At 45.5% G+C, this 3673-nt stretch overlaps 1 pseudogene; it reads right to left on the minus strand.

Moving 5' to 3' along the window:
* Positions 1-239: 239 nt before the first annotated feature.
* On the minus strand, positions 240-635 carry LOC129344228 (60S ribosomal protein L28-like; annotated as a pseudogene).
* Between the last annotated feature and the right edge of the window lie 3038 nt (positions 636-3673).

Here is a 3673-nt window from a genome sequence, read left to right on the forward strand (position 1 = left end):
TGCGCAAGGTCCTGCCATTTACTAAATAAGTTCAGGGACATGGGAACACGTTGTAAAAGTAGCATAAACATTTTATAATCAAGAACTTTGGGTTGTTTCAGACATGCATGTTTGTGATTGGAGCTTACTGGGGCGAGTCACATGTGTGAATGTGCCAGGATGTGAGTAACTATATCAGTGATGATTTTTTTTCTTCATATTCTGATTCTAATCCTTTATTGGATAATCTAGCAACTCTTTTAGGCAGCCTTGGTAGCCCGGGTCTGCTTCTTCTTCACCGCCACCGGCTTCTGGCTCTGCAAAATCGCACAACGCAAGGCAGCCATACACAGGTCTTTGTGATAATTGTTCTTGCAGATAATGTGGCGGAGGCTGCTGAGCATGGCATGTGCATTTTGTTGATGGTGATCTTCTCATAGGAGGTGGCTGGTTTCCGCTGGCCAGCACATTTCTTGAGGACCACAACGAGTCCCTTCTCATCAGCTGCAGGCTCTACCCCTATAGTCTTGCAATGGATCAGCCTATTGTAGCGGAAAGAGTTGCGAGCTTTAAGCTTGTTCGGTTCTGTGCTGTATGTTTGCTTGTTCCTTTTGATAAGGAATGCACACGACCATCCATTGCAGATGGGCAGACATCTTACAGAGACCTCCTGCCGCTACTACAGCCGGAAACAGAAAAGGAGCATCAGTGATGATTAATGGAGTGGGGGTATTTGACACCTCAAAGTTGATCTGCAAATTGTAGGGGGCATTTCAAACTTTGGTAGCAAATGGGGGCATTCAGGATTTTAGGCGATCTCTGCTCACCACTTGCAAAGGTTTTTTGACAGACAGTGGAGAGGAGTGGCTTTATGCTACTGGCTCTACTCTGAAAATAAAATCCCAGATCCTAGATTCCTGCCCCAAGCATTTTTTAAAAAACTGGCATTCTGCAAAAAGGAATCAAACCCAACTGCCTAGTGGTTGTCAGGTGTAAGAGTCTCCTTGAATATATGCTTGAAATCACGTATAACCATAGCTGAACTTCAAGGTTGCCAGGTCACCCTAAGGGCAAATTGAGGAACAGAGGGTGGTGGGGAGAGGTGGAGGTTGGCATTTTCACTACGTTTGGGGCTAAGTTTCAGATACTCGGCCCTGGCACAACCTGTTGCTTCTGTTCTGCACTGGAAACAATGTCATTTTATAGCGACGCAGGAACATGTGTGCCCGTTTTGGCCGTGTGCCTTCCTGTCAAAGTGCCATGTGGTCAGGTCAGTCCCCTACACCTTTCCCCCTGCCAGCCAGATGAGTGGGGTGACAGGGGGCAGTGGTTAGCAACCCTATTATACCTATATAAATGAAGTTGCCTGGTGTTTTCAGGGCTTTTTTTCTGGGCAAAGAGGTGGTGGAACTCAGTGGGTTGCCCTCGGAGAAAATGGTCACATGGCTGGTAGCCCCACCCCCTGATCTCCAGACAGAGGGGAGTTTAGATTGCCCTCCACGCCACCGAGCGGCGCAGAGGGCAATCTAAACTCCCCTCTGTCTGGAGATCAGGGGGCAGGGCCACCAGCCATGTGACCATTTTCAAGAGGTTTCGGAACTCCGTTCCGCCGCGTTCCCGCTGAAAAAAAGCCCAGGGTGTTTTCAAGTCCTAAATTTTAACTTGTGGCTTGAGGAAGATTTGATGATAACTTTGCATATTTGCTGAGCAGGATGGTAGGGGATTAAAGGTTAAGATTAAGAGCCACATGGCAAGTGGGCATGTGGGTGCCAAGCATTTGGTGCCTGAAGGGCAGGCAGTGCTGCTTCATTGATTGGGCAAGGACAAACAGCAACGCTCCTCGTAGTTGTATCAGGCCAAGCCAAGGACTCCCTCCAAACAATGCTGTTGAGGTTTCCTCTCTATGTGCTAGCCGTGCAAGCTTCAGCTACTGGTAACGCTTGCCTGCAATTTGAGGTGATGGAGCGTTCCTCAAACTCTCCTCTGGTTCAAACAGCGCATCTCCTTTTCCTCCTCCTTCAACTGCTGCTATCTTGTTCTGACTTTTTCTTTTGTTACAGCTCTAGATAAATCACCGGGAGCACTGCATGATTGGTTTCCATATGTGTGGGTGTGCTTGATCATAAATTGTTTACAATTGACCACTGAGGAAGGCCTTAGGGCCGAAACGCGTCTGGTCGGTTTTTACTGTACCTTGGTCTGTTTGTGTTGGTCATTGCACTGTACCATCATCTGTATTTTGAGATGTTTTGGCAAGTTTTAGTATATATATGTAGCCTGCCATTCAGGCCTTATGTTTAAACTTGTTTTTAATCTATATTGGTGCACATCTATAATAAATACTCTATATCTATATCTATATCTATATCTATATCTATATCTATATCTATATCTATATCTATATCTATATCTATATCTATATCTAGATAGATAGATAGATAGATAGATAGATAGATAGATAGATAGATAGATAGATAGATAGATAGATAGATAGATAGATAGATAGATAGATAGATAGATAGATAGATAGATAGATATTAGGTTGTTACTTAACCCCTGTATTTTGTTCCCTTGTTTTCCTGTTATTCAGCAGTAACCAGCTAGCTGGGAGGAAGATTTTCCCCTTCTGACTCCTTTCTATTTCAGCATCAACGGCTAAACTACTCACTATATTTTTCCAGGGTATATCTACAAGTCGGGTCACAGACATGTTCTGGGAGCTCCATGCTCCCCTGGCGCATGCCGGCCTGTTTCAGACAGACACCACAGCACCCAGGGGAAAGGAGCTTAGGCCTATGTTCCCCCTATGCTATTTTCCTCGACTGGAAGGGCCCTGGGGAGCTGTTTCACCTGCCCCATGCCACCTTCTCAACCTGAAACAGTCCCAAGGGGGTGCTATTTGGAGAAACTTAAATGATCCATGGGACACAGCTTTTCCCAATAGCCCCAACTGGGCTTTCCCTGGCTGCTGTTTGGCTTCTCAATTGCATCACCTTCCCCCTCCCTTACCCACACTATCCTGGTTTGGGGGGAGGTCCCCCCTATTTTTTTTTCAGATGGGAAACAGTCGAAGAAAACCTGGGAGTGCAGCATCTGGCAAATGATACTGTGTTTAAGGGAGGGGGGAAACCGATGCAGTTAAGAAGTTGAGCTGCAGCAGACATGCCGCGCAGAAAAACCTTCTATCGGGCCTGGTGAGAGCAGGATCCCAATCTGTGTATTCTGTCACGTGTGAAGAGGTGCCTGCTGTGTATCCATTACATTTTTATCCTGCTGTGCTTCCAAGGACAGCATGCATGGTTCTTGCTTCTCCTCTGCATTTTCATTCAAATTTGGCAGCCAAACATACTCGGGTCAATAGTATAGCTGATGTGAAACTGAACACATTCATAAAACTGAATCTCATCTTTTGGCAGAGAAGTGGCCCTGGATACTTTCCCCGCCTAACCTTCTTATTCTTCTTCACCAAGAATCAAACAACTTCTGCAGCAACTACAATTTTAACCCAGTTTGACAGTCCTGGTATTTTTTTAAAAATCTCGACTTGCATGCTAGGCAACAAGCCATTTAAAATCTACATAGGACGAAAATGAATTATCTTATGCAAATGAGCAATCACCAACAGTTTCCTCAGAGGAGCAGTAACGCCTTCCTAGAGAATCATTTCTGCCTGGAGAATGAAAACGACACTCCG

Source organism: Eublepharis macularius, chromosome 16, assembly GCF_028583425.1.
Source record: "Eublepharis macularius isolate TG4126 chromosome 16, MPM_Emac_v1.0, whole genome shotgun sequence".
Classification (NCBI taxonomy): domain Eukaryota; kingdom Metazoa; phylum Chordata; class Lepidosauria; order Squamata; family Eublepharidae; genus Eublepharis; species Eublepharis macularius.